This window comes from Podarcis cretensis, assembly GCF_951804945.1.
Source record: "Podarcis cretensis genome assembly, chromosome: 5".
Lineage (NCBI taxonomy): Eukaryota > Metazoa > Chordata > Lepidosauria > Squamata > Lacertidae > Podarcis > Podarcis cretensis.
The window spans coordinates 28,752,206-28,773,563 of NC_137174.1; the positions used below are offsets into that span (position 1 = coordinate 28,752,206).

At 41.6% G+C, this 21,358-nt stretch overlaps 1 long non-coding RNA gene across 6 annotated transcripts in view; it reads left to right on the forward strand.

The window, feature by feature from the left end:
* LOC307215942 overlaps positions 1-21,358 on the forward strand; it is a 576,636-nt gene that overhangs the window by 299,301 nt on the left and 255,977 nt on the right. For 5 of the 6 annotated variants that reach the window (XR_013838751.1, XR_013838752.1, XR_013838753.1 and 2 more), the window contains 2 exons: positions 1,775-1,880; positions 12,949-13,115. This is a non-coding gene — a long non-coding RNA (uncharacterized lncRNA). Of the gene's footprint in view, positions 1-1,774; positions 1,881-6,607; positions 6,629-12,948; positions 13,116-21,358 lie in introns of those variants that run through there. The other variant, XR_013838756.1, reaches the window with a different exon arrangement.

Below are 21,358 nucleotides of genomic sequence, written 5' to 3' on the forward strand. Positions count from 1 at the left end.
ATAGGCTTGCAGACTCTCTTCCCAAACTTGGAGCATGATCTTCCACCCCTCACAAAAGAATAGGAAAAGTTACAGCAAAATAAGGCGAGGTAGCACCTTGGATAGCTCCATGTGGAACTCAGACTCAAATGCCAGTTGAGGAACAGATAACCCAAGACTGAAACCTATCTAGGGTTTCTGCTCAGTCTGAGTGGTTAATTGGAAGTCTCTTCCAGTTAAAAATCTCTCCTTCAGCTGTTGCTTCTGATGGTGTGAAGGAAACCGTGACTATGCTAGGACTTCTGGGCAGGAGTCCTCAGACTCAGAAGTGGCAGCCAGAGTGATGGCCTCTTGCTTCAGAACAGCTACCAATAAATGGGTGTAATCCAGGGTTGATGTTGCAAACAATTTCCTCTCTTGGTCAGACACTTTCTCTTGAGTCCACAGCCTCATTCCCCAAACCTGAGGAGTCTGGCACCTGCCCAGTGTCATGAGGACTCATGATACATGCAACATTTTTGTGGTGGAGGGGAGGAAGAAAGAGGAACAGAGGGAGAGAAAACAGTGCTATTCCCCTGCCACAGGGTCCGCCCCTTGGTTGTTTATCTTTGATGTTCATCCTTATGTGGGTGGGGTGGTAATTTTATGTTGGTTGATTTTTGTGACTAAATACTTTTAGTACATTTGTTTCATTTTAATGGATTTTCACTGTGTAGCTTACATGTGGTTGTCTCTGTAAATCACGAAGACTCCTTCTGGATGGATGCATAAATTGACTTGAAAATAGCCTTCCCTTTTGCTTCACATTGCTGCCCCCACAATGGCTATGCCTGCATTTAAGAAGCAAGAAAAATAAATAAATTAGTGACATTGCTGGTGATTTAGTCCACTGAGATCTGGCTCTGTGCCTCATCGCTATATTTAAAGGCAACAACTTCTCAGCAACATTAAAACCACATGCCCTTTATCTTGTAGCGGCAGCCCAACTTGTTCTACCCCATGGATGGCAAGTTAGTTCAAATGTCACAATTGGTAATTGGCTCAAAAAGGTTGTACACATTTCAGTTATGGGAAAATTCACTCATCGTCTGCATGTGCTGCAGGGAATTGCAGAGCTGGAAGAGGAGGTGGTGGAAACAGGAAGGGGGCACAGCCCAAACTCTTGGCTTGGCTCAGAGGACTTTTTTTAAAATCCTGGGGGAGTTCTGAGCCGAGCCAAACCAAAGGGAGTCTTAGTGGCCTTGCCCATCAGTGCTTTCAACAAACATGTTGGCTTTTACATTATACCTTTGAATTAAAGCTATCATTATTTCATCATTTTAATTTTGAGTCATCTTCTAGGCAACCTGACTTGTGTTGTCGTAACCAGCCATTCATTGGGAAAACACCTTGTTTTAGCTGCAAAGCACATGAGTTTATTCAAATGATTTGTTTTGTCAGGAGCAAAAGGAATGAGTCTTGTCAGCTGTGCCCACCCGTCATGTAGATTTTTGTGCTTTGGATCAACAGCAATATTTCTTTTTGCCTTCAATGTCATGGCATATGAAGCTTGGTTCCTGCTTGTTCCCTGCTTGAAATTATGCTGTGCACAGACTCCTTTATCTACCTTGTGCCACTCCAGGGGACACTTAACCCACCCTGGATCAGTATTGGGGGGGAGGGGAATAAGGATTTTAAAGAGGTTTTTAAACCCTGTTTTTAGCATACAGTTAAAACAAGGTTTAGAAAGGGTTGAGAGGAGTAACACCAGCACAGTGTGAAATCGCTGATTACTTAAACTGGTTTTCATTCTTAGATGATCCCTGTCAGTTGGCGATAATGCAGTAAACAAGATGATATCATGGCACTACATATTCAACCCAATTTGGACATTTGATGACATAAAAAAAGGAACAAGAGAGGTGAGTGTTATACAAACAAACATTTTTGGAAGCGTTGACCAAAACAAAACAAAAACAAAAAAACCAACAACCCTCAATTACAAGGGTGTTCGTGTGTGTGTTTTGACACAGCTAAAAATGTTCCTGAAAGTTTCAATTCAACCCTATGTGCTAAGTAAGTTGAATGTTGGACTCCATGTTTCTGTAAAGTTTTAAATTTTCACAACCTGCTCACCTTATACTGTCAAAATCTGCTTTTTTAGCACTTTTCTCTTGGACATTACATGCAAACTACTAATGGGTGAAGAGAACTGAAACAGATGCCAGAAAATTTAAATCAATTGATTTTCTCCAGAAGATTAACAAGATCTTTTATCTTGGTGACAAACAGTTCTATCCTAAATAAGCATCAATTTGACCTCATGGCTTTGAAAGGTTGCTATTAATAGCCAAGTAATATTCATTAAGAAACATGCAGTTTTCAGCAAGTTAGCTGGATAGGTTAAACAAAGGTCTTCCATTATTAAAATGAAACAGCTTGTAAGGCCTAAAGGAGGAATCATTATGAAACGGTAATCAGACAGCAAAATATGCTTGGTTCTAACGGATGCAAGGTAATATACGATGAGCCATTAGTTTTAAATTAACTGTTGGTGTCAAATGAATATATTTAATAATACAAATAGCAATGGACAAACTCCCTAGTCTCAATTCAGAAAGATGCTGGCAATTAAAAAACAATATTGAAGAATGCTTCAAAAAGCTTCTTCCATCTCCCCATCAAGCATTATAAATTTGTTTGTAATTGCTAATCCCACACTGAGTCCTCACACACCATTCCTTACTTGCTGGTTGTAACTGCAGTGGTTGCAGCAAAAGGGAAGGATGTCTCTCTTACCTGCTCTTCCTTGAGTCTGGACCAAATGCTGTTATGGCAGCATCCCCTGGCACTAGGGACTTCAGAAAACAGCATTTCACTGGGGCATCTAATGTCCCAGAAAATTCATTGAAAATTGAAATTGAAAAGAACCCGCAAGGAAAATACATCCTGTCTGCATCTCCTTCTCCCCAATTCCAGCCATGTCTAATTAGGAGTTTAAATAGGAACAATCATATTGCTCCACCACCTCTCACAGTGAGGGATTGATTATCTTCTTGGCTCAACCTGCTGTCCCACTCTTACTCACTTTTATGATCCATAAGGGATACGTTCCCACTCCTCAGTTGGGTCAGAATGTTGCATGCTCTGGATCAACCAGGAAAGTTGCACAAGACAACCCGAGAAAATACAGTGGCCTTCACTGCTGCCAAATAGGCTCTAAAATGAGATTGCACCAGTGTCTGGTTGCAAAATATTGTAGTACTGTATATGTATGCATGACCCGTCTGCAAGGGTAATATGTCTAGAGAAGCAAGCCCTGAAGGCCAGAGCGGATTCTGAAAGCCTAAAGACATCTGTGTCTTTGGAGTTGAGTCATTCTGAGAGAAGGTTTTTGAGAGGCCTGTATTATGTGAGCATAAGTTGATAAATACAACACCTGTTGTTTGCCTCAACTGGATTACTGTCTTCTCAGGAAATGCCTGCCTGGCTAAGCTGCTGTAGGCCACAAAGCTACTTAAGAATATGTTAATTTTGTGGAAGGAGCAATCTCAAGATTCTTGTAGCCCAGTTTATTATTTTGGGAGCTTCTGCAGATTTGGAAGAATGTCCGTTTCCTTTCTTTCTTTTCTTTTGTTTCATTTCCGGATTGCCACCATTTAGCTAGGCAAGTAGGTTGATCAGCAAGGAACAATTTGATACCTCTTCCCTGACTTATACCAGCCTGGCTGACCAAAAATCAGTTGTCCACTTGCAGTCAGTCCACCTGGCTGCATCAGGGGAAAGGAGAGAGAGTAAGGCCTTCTTCATCAGTCTATCATTTGGTTCCATGCCCTCCTAAGACTGTCTCCTCCAGTTAGTATGGATTCACAGCCACATTGAGAAAATAAAGAGGACACAAAAACCCAAAGAATAAAAACAACTGGAATATTTCAGTAGCTCAGTCACTAACAAGTTGCCTATACCAGTTATCCATCAGGAGATCAGTTGGAAGAAGCCTTGACAGATATAAAAAGACACAACCCAGATAACAGATTTGAACCAGATGGCTAAAGGAACAAGCCAAGTTTGATACTGTTTTTGTTTTGGAAGATGCCCTGAAGGCTTTTGATGTTGAAAGAAAGAGTAAAAATATATCAGACCTCACTAGAATGGTCAAAACACATGAAAATTGTCCCCAGGATTTTAAGTACATTGGCTCCTGAATTATGATGATGATAATAATGATATTTCAATATATATTACTCCCAGAGGAGCCCAGGGCAGCAAACACATCACCATCATTTTTAAGCATTCTAGAGACAAACTAAAATACAGTGGTACCTCAAGTTACAAACTTAATTCGTTCCAGAGGTCTGTTCCTAACCTGAAACCATTCTTAACCTGAGGCGTGCTTTCACTAATGTAGCCTCTCGCTGCCGCCGCGCTACCAGCACGCAATTTTCACTCCCCTCCAGGGGCAAAGTTCACAACCCAAGGCAGTACTTCCGGGTTAGCGGAGTTTGTAACCCGAAACGTTTGTAACCCAAAGCGTTTGTAATCCAAGGTACCACTGTATTCTATAAACAGTTCAAAATATCTCAACCAGTAATATGAATACCATATTAACAGGAGCAGAAAAAACCCTTTTAACCTATCTGAGCTAGGCAGCTAGAAGGCAGGGCAGGGTCAGATACACAGGAGGGGAGACCTTTTAGGAACTGCCCTCCTTTCAGCTCCTGCTGGGTATTTGCTCTCCTATAACATAACTGGAGATCACTCATTATATTTCAAGTTGTGAAGAAATTTAAAACCTGCCCCAAGGTGTGTGTGTGTGTGTGTGTGTGTGTCTGCTTAGCAAGAGATGTGTATCCCCAGAGTCTGGTTCAGCACAAAACCTTTAATCTTGGATTTGTTGCAGGTTTCTGACTGACAGTGAGCTATTGGAATGGCCTAAAGAAGGAGAGTTCTGTGTGTTTCTTTTTGAGGAATTATAGATGGGCAAACATGGACTGTATTAACTTGAAATAGTGTGGGGGTTTTTATTCCACCTTGTGTATCATAAAACCTCAATTATTCAGAATGCCAGATGCAATATATTTATAACTACTCTCCAGATTAACAAGCATTTCCATACTGTACACCATGCTGACTCTACCCCATGGAACAGCCTTCCCCAATGAGGCACACTGAAGCTGCTTTGGACTACAACTCCCAGCAACCCTAGTGGTCTGGAACTGATTAGGGTTACAGTCCAAAGCAAGGGGGGGCAGGACCAAGCAGGAGAAAGCTGACATGGAGCTAAAAAAGGTCTGAGTCATACGCAGCAGAATAATCCATGCATTTTCCCAGCCATGAGGGAGGACCCCAAATTCTTTAGCCTTTTTATCACACAAACTGCCATCAGAAACCTCATTCACTTATACTTTGGATTCGCTATATTATGCTAGACTATACTGTTCTGGATGTTTCCTGTGAGCCAGAAAGAAGATAAGGGCAGATGCAGAATATGAAATATTTACTGTTTGCTCTCATCAGGAGAGTGGAGGTGTATATTACCTTTATATTTATATTGCAGCAAGCCAGATTCACATCGATATTCTACAGATAAAACCCCTAGATAAAATTTACTCATGGTCCCAACCTTCAAAGCACTGTACCAATAAACTACAGCTGAGTCTGCAGTGGTGGACAGTGCCATGAAGCAGGCTGTCAGAAAGAAACATCTTTGCACAGCTGTCTCCCCCAAAGATGAAGGTAGATGAAGGCCCCACAGAAATCAACTGCACATGACTGGAGCCATAGAATTAATTACAGGATGGGCAGGCAGCACCTATGAAACCACTGGAATGAACAGCAATGTGCATGCAGAAAAGATACCTGGTTGTTTTCAGCTAACTTTTTCTCAAAGTAAGCCTGTTGAAATTAGTGGATTCAAGTTAAACCTGGCCACTAATTTATTTGGTCTACTCTGAGTAAATCTTAGTCACCCACAACACTCTGCTGCATTTTTCTCATGTTCTAAAATACCTTCCTCTGCCCCGGTAAGAATGCATTCCTCATTGGTAAATTACCCGGCTCCTGAAATCTGGAGTTTCAAAATCTTGTGATCGCCCCCTGTCCCCAGAAGAGAACATGTGGCTCCCTTTGAAGCATCTAGGATATTTCATACCTTTAATCCCACAGACCTGAATATGATTATTGGAGAGGCTATGAGTTTGTCCCTTTCCGATTTTATTCCAACTACTTACATGAGCAATGACAAGCATGTTTCATTCACTTATTATATTTTCAAATGGATAGCCCACCAGCATGGCATCAAAAGCCTTCAGGAGGTTTGCAAGACATAAAATCAATAAGACATCACATCAATAAAGTTACTCAGTTTTTTTAAAAAACAAAAAAGAAAAGTGCAGTGTACCACGTTTCTCCATGAAACTTGGTAACAGATTTGGACATCAATTAGTGTTCAATTGCTTGCTGAAATGAAATATATTTATTGCCATAATGGGTTAGTATTGTGTTGTGGGTTCTCCAGGAAGAGAGCAATGTACACAGAGGGCACCCTGCTACCAAGATGTCCAGTCTTGACTCCAGTTATTTTTGTTTTTCCCTAAGAAAATTAGAATTCCAGGAGGGACTGTGGAAGGAGAGATGAAGCTCTTTGGTGAGACCGCCACTGCCCAGCTAGGTTAGTGGGTTGGGCCAATGAGGGGGCGAATTTCAGTCCGGCGTGCAGGACTGAGACTGAGTCTCAGATTGGTGTACAGTCAATCAAACTATTTTCCAGGTTGGGAAGAAAATACCCCAAATGCAAACTGATCTGGCGAGAGTTTGTCCATTGTTAGCCAAAGCAAGCCAAAGCAACAGCAGATAATGAGTGAACCTGCCAGAATGACTCGCAAGGCAAACAACTCCAGATGACTCATTCAAGCAAGCCATGCCATATGCGGCAGCTGAAGGAACACACTCTTCCCTCCCCTCACACAGACTGCAGCCTCCTTTTCACAAACAGAACACGAAGTGGCTTTTGGTTCTGTATGCTTGTTTTGAGGGGATATTTTTGTATGCAGAAGCATCTCCTCATGTGAGACGTCAACAGCAAAGCCCAGAAGCAGATTTAAGAACCTCCTCTGCTGTTTGTGAAAACTAATAGCTGAATTGCTTTGTCATCAGCTCTGTGGATGCTCATTCCATGCACACTGCACTCTTCTCCCGAAGCAGACCTTATAGGGGTGCTAACTAGGATAGTGCAATCTGAATGTTGGCATGTTCAGGACAAACAAAATAATTCCTTTGCACAGGATGTAGTTGAACTAGGGAGTTCATTCCCACGAGATAACGTTTAATGACCGCTAACTTGGATGAGGATTAGACAAATGCATGGGAGATAAGGCTATCAATAGTCACTGGCTGTGATGGCTATCTTCTACCCTCACTGTTGGAAGCTGTGTGCCTCTGAATACCAGCTGCTAGGAATCACGAGGAATCACAAGAGGAGAGACGGTTGCACTTAGCTCCTGCTTGCAGGTTTCCCATGGGCATCTGGTTGGCTACGGTCAGAACAGATTGCAGCACTAGTTGAATATTTGGCCTGATCCAGCAGACTTGTTTATGTCATCACAGCATGGAGCAACCTGGTCAGAGAGGAGATGGAGACTAGCAGAGCTGGCCCAGCCATTAGGCAGAGTGAGGCTGCTGCCCCAGGCAGCAGATGCCTCCCAGCTGACACCCCTGCAGGTGCCCCACCTGCCCCACTGCATCTGCTAGTGGTAGAGGAGCACTGCTGTGACTGGTGCTGATTTTGATCAAGATCATGTCATTTGGGCTGAGATCTCACTCACAATTGCTTCTCCGCCAGCAGTCAGTGCAACAGGGCACATGACAGCAGAGCAGGCAGTGTTGACAGTGGCAGCGGCAGTAGCAGCAAGTGTAGTGGTAGCAGAAGTGATGGCAACAGTGGCAGAGCAGAATGGCACTTCCTGTTACACCTCAAGCAGAGATACAGGATGTGCTGCCCTGGTTTTTAGCATGATAAATGGGGCAATTGCCAGTTTCTGTCGAGCCAGATTTGGCTCTAGTCACTGGGATCTAATATGTATGCTTCACAAATCTTGGGCTGCCTATCCGAGGAATTTTTTTTATATAAAAAAAGTCTAAAAGCTTCCATACTTTACTTTGTTTGTGTGCACGCACAAATATCCATTCATATTTATGATGCCTGTGATTGCTGGTCTCATTTCTCTTCTCTAATAACAGCAGCTTTATTACAAAGGTAATACCAAATGCCTCCCCCTGTTCAGGACAGTAGGGAACAATGACTAAAGGAATTCTACATTAATGTATGAAATGTAGAAGTCTGTAGTGTGCAATAAAGAATCAATAGCAACAAGCTCCCCTCCTTTTTGTGACAGAAGGAGCCAAGCAACTCTAGATTGATATATGAAGTCTTAGGGGTTATTTTTTTAAGCAGTACAAATAAAACTAAGACACAAATGTCAGCATGATTTAGGAATGTATTTCTGTTCACAGAAAAACAGTGGTAGGCCAAATCACAGGAGAATCAATTTGGTTTTTTTAAGAACAAATTTTAGCCACAGGGTGCCTTGATTTACATTATTCAGTGGGGGGAAACCTCCATGATCTTCACTCACATACCTGCTTGGAAAAGTTGAATGCTGAAGTTCATAATTGCACAGCTTATCTATTGGCAGATGTGAAATATGATAGGCAACTGAGTGGGGTGTCTTGATAATACCACTCTGTTAACAAGAAGTGTTTCTATACCCTTTTACTTCCATTTTCTCTTCTGCAATAAATCCCACACTTACATTCTCTTTCAAAAATTGCCTCAAAAGATGAGCTAGGCTGTTGGTGATGTTTCCTTTCTTTCATTTTCTGGCAATGAAGTGGAAAAGAACCCACACCTGCTTGCATACATACTCTGGGGAAATGTGTGCCTTACTAGCACTGGCAGCAGTGCTTTTTGGAGTGACTGCAAATACCACACAAACCTAGGCAGAAGTCCTCTTGGAGCTATGCCATGTGGTTACATATCATCATTGTGGATTCTAGCAGCTAACAGCATTAGCAGTTGGCAGAGCACAGCAGGGTGGGACGGCAATGCTCACCTAGCTTCCCAATGCGGAAGACACTGCCAGAAGCCAAGAGAGTGGGGAGATGTGGCAGGGAGAGCTTTGTGGTGCAGCGGCAGAACAATCCACTGCTTCCACTGAGGCAGCTGCACTTTGCTGACATGCCCAACACCTCATCCCTGTTCCTCTCCCTCTCTTTTACTGGCAGTGACCTCTGCATTAAGAAGCCAGGTAAGCAATGATGCCCCACCCAAACAACCACTATTGGTCACCAGCCACTTTGAGAAGTGCCACTTCTGCCACAAAATTGGCAGCTGCTGCTTCAAAAAAGAAGAAGAAGAAGAAAACATTGGGTGTTGGCTTTGGGATATTTGCCCCCCAAATTTTAACCATTCTCACCAGATAACTTTGATTCAGCTTTAAAATAAACAGGTGTTACATTTAAGTCCCCAGTAATTCCTATCTAAAGGAAAACTGATCTGGTAAAGCTAGCTGAGTAACTTCCAAGGCTGTAAACAGTGGGAGATAAAGGGATAACAGAAATGAAACTACTACTACTACTGTCTGCATTGTGGGAGGGAACAAGGGATGTGTGTGAATAGTTGATACTATGTTACGGTAAAAATATAAAAACTAATATGCTATCTATTTAAAAAACCTAGACCTGCTCAAAGACATAGAAAGTGTTAAGTATTATTATTTATCTCATAGTTATATTCATGCTTTGATAGATTCAGTGACTCTGAATTCTCATTTCTTTCTTCCCATTATTTCTTCACAATGCAAGCTTTTGTTTTGTTTTTAAAAACCACTAGAGCTCCAAACTTTAACTGACTTCATTAGTACCTAACTCACTTGATGAATTTATGGGGATTAATTTTTATCGGTGAGGGAAATTCTAATAGGTAGGGTTGTGAGCTAAGGGCACACTTAAAGGTAAAGGTAAAGGTACCCCTGCCCGTACGGGCCAGTCTTGACAGACTCTGGGGTTGTGCGCCCATCTCACTTAAGAGGCCGAGGGCCAGCGCTGTCCGGACACACTTCCGGGTCACGTGGCCAGCGTGACATTGCTGCTCTGGCCAGAGCCAGAGCCAGAGCCGCACACGGAAACGCCGTTTACCTTCCCGCTGGTAAGCGGTCCCTATTTATCTACTTGCACCCGGAGGTGCTTTCGAACTGCTAGGTTGGCAGGCGCTGGGACCGAGCAGCGGGAGCGCACCCCGCCGCAGGGATTCGAACCGCCGACCTTTCGATCGGCAAGCCCTAGGCGCTGAGGCTTTAACCCACAGCGCCACCTGCGTCCCTCAAGGGCACACTTACTTGCATTTTTTAAAAGGCAATTTTAGTTCTGGTGTGTTACTGCGATGCAGAAGGACAAAATATATTAACATGTTAATGTTTTAGAATACAGTGATTGATAACATTTGTTAAGAATTGTGAAGTTTTTTTTAAAAATGCTATGCCACAGTTTTGATGATTAGGCATGTGTAACTTTAATCAGCTAGTTAATAGGTAGATGGCTAATGATTCTTACATTAACTAATGATTCTTTCCAAATGTGAAACAAACAGATTAAGGGGCATGTAGCAGGGGGAAATACTCCAGCAAAACATAGCTATAACTATATCGCAATTCAAAGCAAAGGGAGAGTTCTTTCGGGCTCATGTCCTGCTTATGGGTTTCCCATTGGGGCATCTGGTTGGCTGCTGTGAGAACAGGATGCTGCTCAGTCGGTAAAGCATAAGGCTCTTAATATCAGGGTCGTAGGTTCGAGCCCCACACTGGGCAAAGGTTTCCAACTCAACGATTCTATGATTCTAACTCTTCAATTCTATGATTGGATTACTCTTAAATATGTTTTGCACCTCATCAGAGCAGCTTGTAAAAGGACCACGTGGATGAACTGTGTCAATGAGGAATGGCACTAGTTTTTTTTGCTGGTGGCGTGGGGACTAATTCCTTCATAAAATGGACTTTCGAAGTACTGAAGTTTTCTAATTAGATCAGGAAATGCATTCATCTTACCAGGGCAAGAACCTTTGGATTTCGTTCTCCTTTCTTCAGAAATATGGCTGTTCTTTTCTGCATCCCAAGAGGAGTGAAAAAGCAGCCCCATGTTATTAACCTAATGCTCTCCCGCTGCTGGTTCATTTTACTTTGAAAGTAGGAATTCAAATGCTACTCTGGCAGAAATCTAACAAAAGCTACTTGTGACAAAAACCCTCTTGAAATCTGTGGGACTTGGCACCAGGCCTTTCAGTAAGTCTATTCCAATGTAAGGACATAAGAATAGCCCTTTGGATCAGGCCAGTGGCTCATCTAGTCGTAGAATCATAGAACTGTCGAGTTGGAAGGGGCCACCAGGGTCATCTAGTCCAACCCCCTACAATGCAGGAATCACACCTAAAGAATCCCTGACAGGTGGCCATTCAACCTCTAATGAAGAACACATGACATGCATGCTTCATTTTTCAATAATAAGTTTGTTGATCTGCCTGCTCTCTCTAACCCTTGCCACACCAGTCAATTTCATCATATAAACTGTGTCCCAGTTTATTCAGTTTATATATTTTCAGTTTAATCGCACCTGCTGGTGCAGCAAAGTAATTGGAAATACTGGTATGGCCATGATCAAGCAAATAATATAACAACCACTGTAGCAAAGCTTGTATTATATTGAAAACTTTCAAGTAATAAAATATTTTGCATAGCACCTCTTGCCAAGCTATGTCAATACAAGATAATGGTTTGGGCAAATTGTGTGAGTGAGAAATTAGGAGCCTAACTAGAAAAAGGAAGCATAATATTGAATTTGCGTAGCAGGGATTCAGTGAATACAATATAATTAATTTGAAACTTGATCCTTAAGACTTAGTTACAGGGGAAAATCCTGGAGTGCTTGAAATGCAACACTTTAAAGAGGCAAACACAAAGCCTGACAATGGTGGGGGGAAATTAATTCCTCATTATTTTGAATTTGTTTTGACATATCAAGGAAGAGAATTAGGGTATCTACAAAAGATGCTAATGCTCAGTAAAGTTCTTGTAAAAGACATCAGAGTTCCATAGGTATTCCAATGCTCCTGATGAGCTATTAAGTATTCAAAAGCTTCTGTATTAGCTGCAACATCAGAGGCAATTCTTGCATTCATTGTGAAGACACAGGCACTGCTGTCCTTGTCATTGCAGTGAATCATAAAGGCCCCTGAGCACTGATAGTTCCTTCTAGAGACTGCTCTTGGTTGTGTGGGTTTCTCAGCTAATGGCCTACTTGGCGGGGGTGATGATACTATTTCATTATAGCTATATATGAGCATCGAGGCATCTGGCTGACATGGCTTTTCTATGTTTAAGTTGGAGGAAAAGGAATAAGGAACCCTGAATCTAAAGCAGGATTTTTTATTTTATTTACTTGATTTTCTTTTAATTTTTAAAAAAGTCAACCTTTCCCTTCAAACAAGTTTGCAGGATGACTTGCCAATACACATATATGTATACTGCTTGCCAAATGCATAAAAGGCCTTTCTGTAAGACACTGAAAAACATTGTCATTCTGTTGCCAATGTTTATATAAATTTGGCATAATATCTTTAAAATAATCACAGCTGTCCTGTATAGTTCAAAAGGGTGCACATGTCTGCAAATTCATTAGCGGGTGATTAAAATGCAGAGGTTTACTTGACTCCAATGAAAGATGGTTTCAAAGGATGACTGAAATAGACCATTGCGTTATTAGGCTACTCACTAATCTACTGGGGTCCCTCATTAGCATGCTTGAATGATAAAAGGCCTAAGAAAAGTTTCCACCAAATGAGGCTTTAAGTGGTACATATCATGCCTGAGAAACATTATAAGTCATGTTTATGATTTGCAAAACCTTTTAACAGCACCTGACTCACTGCATTTTTTTTTCTAGGAAATGAAGAATGCACACATTTGGTTCTAGTAGATTTCCTAAATGTTGTATATCAAAGACTTGCTCTGAGCTAGAGATGTCGGAGGAATCCATTGAAAATGAACTATGAAGCAGATTTCCTTCCATCTACATCTTTGACCGGCAAAGTGAGCTTTGGGATTCTTACAGTAAGTTCAAGTTTGCTACTAAGTTGAGTTCAAGGTGCTACAATTGGCACATAAAAGCCTCAACAGCTTGGGACCAGTTTAGTTAAGAGATTGCCTTACCCCATACATGCCAACTCAATCACTTCTATCTGCAGAACTTGCACTTTTACAAGTGCCACACAATATTTGTTCTGTATTTGCAAGGACTGATTCCTTAGTGTGGCAGCACCTCTGCTCTGAAACCCTGCCTTATTGGCATTAGACAGGTGCATTCATTACACTTTTTAGATGCTTTTTAGAAACTTTAATGTTTCAGTAGGCCTATCCAGATGCATGGTTTTGTTACATCTATTTTAGAATTTGTTTACTATCCTACTGTGTTTATTGTTTTTGGATACCTTTGATTTTAAATGCTTTAAATATTGTATTGCATCATTCATACACAAACAAACACACGCTGTCATGGGTTCCTTTGAGATGGTCAGGAGAAAAAAACAACATAGATGCATACAGTAAGTTTATTTAAAGTTAATGCCATTGTTCTAGAAAAAGAGGTGCCAGAACTCACCATGAACACCTCCCTTGTTCTCTTACAATGGCAGTGGTGCCACCTGAGAGGTGCTGGAACTGAGTTCCAGCAAGTTCCAGCTGAAAAAGCCCTGCTTAAAGTGAAATTGTGCTGTTAATGAATCTGTTAACAAAAATTCCACTGGACAAGCTTAGGCCCTCTGGCACACTGAAAGTGGGTTTCTAGGGGGGATCCTGACAGTGGTACATTCTGGTTGGGGAGTCCAGAATTGTGGCCACATCAAGTCACTTGTAATTGCCATTATTTGAATAGTACCAAAAAGAAACAAGAACTTCAAAAGAGAATTATTAAACATGTCAAGTAGAACTCATTACAATTATTATGGAAATTTGGTGTTAATGATATCCTCCTTTTGACAATTGCAGTTTAAGACATGACCCTCACCTGTGTTTTTTCCCTTAATGGCATTGCGTGTAATTTTATGACATCTGACCATGACCTTGTGACAGTATCTTCATTTTCTACCCATCACTCCTTCCCAGATTATTTTTAATGTGTAGTGTCAGTGATTAAAGGAACTCCTGGTCACTAATAATAAATCTTGAGCAAGCAGTTGTCTCTGACAACTTAAGTACATTCTTGCAGTAAGCACTTGAAACAGATGCTTCTGGCTTTTCCTTCATAAGGCTACAAGGTCAACTGGAAGCCCTTCAAGTGAGAAATTAGTGTGTGCACTCATGAACATTGATGATCTCAGCAGCAACTGAAGTGTTTCACTTTGTACTTTTGTGTTGTAGCTTTCAAGGCATGATTCAATAACAAACATGGCTGCATTGTCCACAAAGCAAAAGCATGATTTCTCATTAAGCAAACAAGCTGCAGTGAGCTTCTGTCACATGCACTTCTCTCTTCACCAACTTGCCATGAGGAGGTCAGGAGCTTCCACTCCCATTTTAGATCAACCACAGTTTAGTATGTCATATGAATCCTAAACTGTGGATAAATCTTAACTATGACTAGTCACCCACTCACCACTGGCACGATGCCCCAGGTGATTAGCCACATGCCAGAATGCAGCCCTTGGGATGAAAAAACGTTCCCCACTCCCTGGATACTTCTTGATGGATGCTATAGAGAAAATATAGAAGTGTACAAGCCTAAGGAAAGAACCCCAAAAGATTTCCCAAAACAGCTTTTAAAGATGATGGAGAAGGAAATTTCTGGTTCATTTTGGAGCCATTTCTAGATCTTCTTTGGTGTATGTATCATTCCAGATTTTCTTTAGATTCACATAAGGGAGAAGGATTGCTTGGTTCACTCAAAAATGCCATCCTGGTTCATTTTGAAGCTCTATGTTCTTCTTCCCTGGTAGAGAAATAATTGTTGCGTAGAGGAAATAATTGAGAAGTCCAGGATTTTAGTGTAGCTAAGACAGGGCAGTAATGTATATACTTGGCGTAAATCACCAGTTCAAAATATTATTTTCTCCCTGCCAGGCTTTGGCAGAGTAGCAGCAGCAGTGGGTTTTGAATTGGTGAAACTTAATTCATACAGGATTGCTTTATACCAGCTTCTTATGTGCAGGAATGCTCCCTTAGTGTGTTGTTTTTTTTCAAAAAGGGGCAGAAACAATTTTAAGGTAGCATGACCAGTGTAGCCACACTGGGTACCGGCCAACACTGGCCACACAAAAATGCTGTAGAATGGAACATGGGGTGCTATTTTTTTGCATTGCACAGGGTGCCACTGAATTTCGAGAACCCAAAGTTTGCCACTGTTTAAGGGAAATGCATTGGACAGGTTAAATTGATAGTAGCAGCAACATGGAGGGAGGGGTTATTATGCTTGTAGGGGGATTCTTGAGAGTGAATTATTGCCACTAGTATAAACTCTTAAATGAGGAAGCTGATATTTGTATGAAAAGATCAAATCCATTTTGCTCAAAAGAAAAGAAAAGGTTGCCTGTTTGACCCGTGCTGATAACCCTACTGTAGTTATTATGAGGTATGAATGAATAACTACAACACATGCTCTGAGAATACATTGCTGTCTTTTTAACAGTTTGATCTTGTATTGGCACTCGAACCTTGGTTGCTGTAAATCTTTTAAAAAAAAATTGACATCAAGCCACTGCCTCCGCCATCTAAAATACTACGCTTGGTCTTGCATAGATGAACATAATGTCAACCTAAGATCAATTGCTAAAAGAGCTGCACTAACAGAACTGGTTTATAATTACACCTTGGGGTTGGCATTGGGGGACAGCAGAATTTCTGTGCCTCTGATAGCTGTGTGCCAGGCAAAAATTCAGCAGAGTAGACCTTCTTACTTAAAAGCAGTCCAGGGATAGCACTGCCTATCAGCTTCCTTCTTCTTAGTCTTAGTGCAGAACTTTGTGGGGAAGAGGATGGGGACAAAGCTGGAGGTCAGGGTGCAGAGAGGAGTAAGAGCTCTCTTAAGGATCCCTAGGTATGTCACAGTCGAGAAGCAGTGGGCAAGGTGAGGAGACGTGGGATGCAGCCATCCTCAACTACTAAAGGGGAAAATATTCCCACCACACCATCTGCTCCTGGGAAGGAATGGAATACAGATACCAAAATATCGAAAGGAGTAGGGTTATGTTTTGGGAAGCAAATGCTGGAATGTGCCAGGCCCTCTGGTCTTAGCAGCAAGCAGGAGCTGAGAGCATCTGTTCCCTTTAGGGATAGCTTTCATAATGTCCTCCCTCAAGTTGAACAAAGCTCTTTTGTGTGTTACTACCTGATCCCTAGGGACGCAGGTGGTGCTGTGGGTAAAACCTCAGCGCCTAGGACTTGCTGATCGCATGGTTGGTGGTTCGAATCCCCGCGGTGGGGTGAGCTCCCGTCGTTCGGTCCCAGCTCCTGCCCACCTAGCAGTTCGAAAGCACCCCTAAGTGCAAGTAGATAAATAGGTACCGCTTTATAGCAGGAAGGTAAATGGCGTTTCCGTGTGCTGCGCTGGTGCTGGCTCGCCAGAGCAGCTTCGTCACGCTGGTCACGTGACCCGGAAGTGTCTCCAGACAGTGCTGGGCCCTGGCCTCTTAAGTGAGATGGGCGCACAACCCTAGAGTCGGACACGACTGGCCCGTACGGGCAGGGGTACCTTTACCTTTACCTTACCTGATCCCTAGGTGGCGCTGTGGGTTAAACCACTGAGCCTAGGGCTTGCCAATCGGAAGGTCAGCGGTTCGAATCCCCCCGACAAGGTGAGCTCCCGTTGCTCTGTCCCAGCTGCTGCCAACCTAGCAGTTCGAAAGCATGTCAAAGTGCAAGTAGATAAATAGGTATCGCTCCAGTGGTAAGGTAAACGGTGTTTCCGTGCGCTGCTCTGGTTCGCCAGAAGCGGCTTAGTCTTGCTGGCCACATGACCCAGAAGCTGTATGCCGGCTCCCTCAGCCAATAAAGCAAGATGAGCGCCGCAACCCCAGAGTTGTCTGTGACTGGACCTAACGGTCAGGGGTCCCTTTACCTTTTACCTGATCCCTAGTGTATTTGCAATGCCAGTCACTGTGATTCTTGCTCTCACCAATCCCCTCTTTCTCTGGCCCCCTCTTACATTGTTGCACAACTTTGCATCCCTACCTCATGTTAGGCACCTAGGAAACGATAATGAAATCCAACAAAATTTTGTCTGCTTTCTATTTTCTTTTAGCATTAATTAAATTGAAAGTGACTAATTTAGTTTTCGTTATTGTATTAACTAAAACTGAATGCACATTCCTGTTGCTCTCTGGTTGCCTAAGGGAATGTAGTCCTAGCCTCCTTTATATATTACGGAGAGTTTAGCAATTGTAGTAAAGAGATTAAACTTCATTCTTAATCTAGAGCTAAGTTTTTTCCACATTTCCCTAAAGTGTTATAGAAAATAAATGCTGCCTCTCCTTAGACAATTGTTTCATTAGCTGGCAACAAACTTCACAAGCTTTCTGAATATAGAGTAATTTAATGACATAAAGTCTTAACATTTTTCATTAAACTATAAATAAATAAGTAAATGCAATTCATATTCTATTTTTCCACAGTGAAAGGTTTTGTAACAAATTACAATATTGTACCAAGACTCCAGTGAACAACCTAGTTTCAGGAAATGAATTTAATACCCCACAGCATAATACTAAACATGTCTACTCAGAAATGAATCCTAATGAATTCAGTGAGACTTACTCCCAAGTAAGTGGGGGTCGGATTGCAGCTTTTGGTTTCATTGATTTCCTGCCCCCCTCCATTCATTCTAGCCAGTGAAAGTGGTGGGGTTGAGGATATGGCACTGAAAGCCAAGGGGTTAGGACTGCAGCTTTAGCCCTCACAACAGCCCTCCATAAAGCATTGATTAAAATTGGTCCACACAGATGGAAAAGGGTGAGCAGGGTTCATCTTATGAGGACATTTTCTAAAAGTGTCATTGTTTGGAAACAAAACAGTGGCAAATTACATATCTATATAACACATTTATAATATAACATAGATAAAGTATATCACCCTTTATCCATAGGTCTCATGGCAGTGCACAACATAAAATTACTATATAAAATCCACAAAATACATAATAAAATTAAGAACAACAAGCCAATAATCCCCCACAACATATTTAAAAGGGCATTGGGATGTCAATCAGCCAAGGGTCTGGTTTTCACCTGGACAAATGTTTTCACCTGGTGCCTAAAGGTGTATAATGAAGACCCCAGCCAAACCTCCCTGGGGAAAGCATTCCACAAATTTGACACATTTTGTCAAATATGTCAGAACCTTCAAATGGAGAAGGAAGGAACCTATGTAATTTAACATTTACCCTCCCTTCCAAACTACCTCCTATCTGTTTGATATTCGTTTCTCCTCTTTTGTCCTTCTAGACTATTTGAAGGAGAAGCAACTGGTCCAAATTACTGTTCTCGCCAATATAAATCACGCTAATTGTTTCTGTTCCGTTCTGTGCATAGTATTTTTATTGTCCATGACTGAGCCTTTCCAAATGTGTGTTGTTTGTGATTCGAATGATGAGATTTCAAAAGACAATTACAATTTTAGCAATAATTTTTCATTCCCTTTTGGAATATCCCCTGCTATAATTCTGTGTCAGTGATCATGGTTGCCACTCTTTTTTACTGCATTACACACTACAATAATCCATCTAGGCAGCTGCTTATTTCCCCGATATCCTTTAGGGGGATATTGGGTACACATTTGATTTATGCATGTTGATAAATTGCAAGGCTACATTTATCTTGCTAAATTTGTTGGCCTGGCATATAATGTGGTTACAGACACTCATCTGTGGTGCACACAACTGTTGGAGTATTTCTAATACAAATATGTGGTAGAGTTGCACTGAAAATTCTCTAATATTGCTCTGAAATTTGCATATTCAGTACAGCCAAACTAATTACCCACAACTACCCATTTCATCAACTGCCTTGATGCTGTTCAGTTCTTCTTTGATGCTGATGCTTTTGGGCACCATTCTTCCTCATCTTTGCCCACACTGCCTTCACTCTGACTTTATCAGGATCCATGATGACACCATCATGGCAAACAGAGCATTGTGACATCACTGATAAAACCATGGAGGTTACTGCAGCTGATCAGATTAAACATAAGTGAGAACAAATCAGGCCATGGCCAGCAAGGGCACAGAAGTGAAAATGGTACAAAGAAGAACAGCCATTGAGGAAACACAGATAATGAATGGAACAACATTGGTATGACACAAATTTGATCACAAATGGATGTAAGCAGATTATCAAGAACAGGTGATGCTTTTTGACAACAAAAAGGGCATGAAAATAAGTGTGTTGTGGGGGGCCACCAGGTGGCACATTGGAAGATGGCCGACAATAACATCTCTCCGACCCATACGAGGTAATTAAGAGGCTGCTATAGGAAGTATGCAGTCTCCCCCCCCCAAGGATATGGGGGGGACTGCCTTGCCAGCGGTGGCCACAATGCACCCCCAGACTCGAGAGAAGGGGGTGCGCCGGTCACTTGGCTAAGCCCTCGGTGTGTTCGGCTCTTCCCGGACGCCGTCTCCAATTTGCGCATGCTGGCTTGCTTTAACACAAAAATATAATTGGAAATATATAATTGGAGATGTTAAGGCACCTATGTCAAGCAAAGGTCAGGAGATAAGACTGCTGATTAATGGATTTCTGGGATTGGAGCGATGGGCGAAAGACAAATAAATCAAGAGACGAAGTGCCATTAAGAGATGGGTATGTTTGGAGCTAAGAAGGTGGGGTGGAGGAAAAACTTTTCTTTCTTTATATTATATGAGCATAAATAACCCTCCACCCCAAAGAAAAAAGAACCGCTGTATTTTACTACACAAGCAGGAATCTAAAAACTGTGCGGGATGAATTAATGATGAATGAAGAGAGGATTGGTAAAGATCGGAGAATGGAAAATTTTATGACGCAGTTTTAAAATGGCGTCTCGCAAGACAGGCTTGTTTAAGAAAGATGGGGGGAGGAGAACCAGGACTGTTTGAAAGTGAACGATGTTTGGAATTTGATCTTTAACCTGGCAGAGCCCTCTAGGAGATATTTTACAAGCCTGGGACAACTAATGGGCAGACCAAAGATAAATTTTCGAAGTAGGAGTGGCATGGCGGCTGTCCCTATGAAATATGACTTATGGAGAGCGTAAAACCCACACAGACGATGTTTGTTCTTAACCTGCCTGTGAAGATTATCAGAGATTGCAAAGAAAGGAATATATGACAACAACAAGAATGAAGAAAGTAAAAAAGAGACTATCTGGATAGAACTGTTTAATTAATGCAGTAATAGAAGTGATGTTTGGATTCTCGTCCAGAGCTTGATGTATGGGTACCCCCAACAAAATTGAAAAATTCGGCTGTATAATTTGGAATTAATGTGATTTGAAATAATGTGATATGATTGGCCTGTTAATAAAAATTATGTTAAAAAAAAGAAAAGAAAGAAAGTATGTTGTTTAAACTCAGTCATAATCTGTGGTTTGGAGAGCTGACCACTTATTTTTCTAATCTCCAGTATTATCTGAGCATTCAATATATCATGTTTGTTTTATCCATATGCTGTCAGAAAACACTAGCCAAAAACCTATGGGGGTGCTTTCATTTATTGACTATGGTACCATAACAATAGAGCACTCACTGGTGAACGTGAAAAATATATATTACAATGACTGCCTATGTTGTAGAAGGAACATATTTCATTGAATATACAGTCATCACTGTGAATACTCTCTTATCTATAAGTCCTTGCTAAACAATTATGGATAGTCCAGCAAGATTTGAATGGTTGATAGGGAAGTACTTTATTTCCAGCAGAGGTTATCTTGCATCATAACCCTTCAGTTGCATTTCCCCAGGGACTTTGTTCTTATTGTTGTCAGTTAACTGTTTCACCTTCAGTTGTTAGAAAACCTCTAAAGGTTGTTCACTGAAGGTTCACAGTAACAAATGGCACAAGCAGATAGATGTGCAAGTCTGTGAAGAAGTTGGGTATAACTTAGAAAGGGGAATAACTCGCTGTTTGGTTGTAGGCCAATAAGCATTGGTGGAGTCAAGGATGGAACCATTCCACTCCTATAACACACACACCCCAAAGTGGATTGTAGAATCTAGTGTTTCTGTCTAGAACCGAAGAGAATTCTCTTGATACTGATGGGTTCATTCTGGACCAAATCAAAACCTGAATTTCTAGTTGGGATCCTGATTTAAGTGAAATCTATCCCCA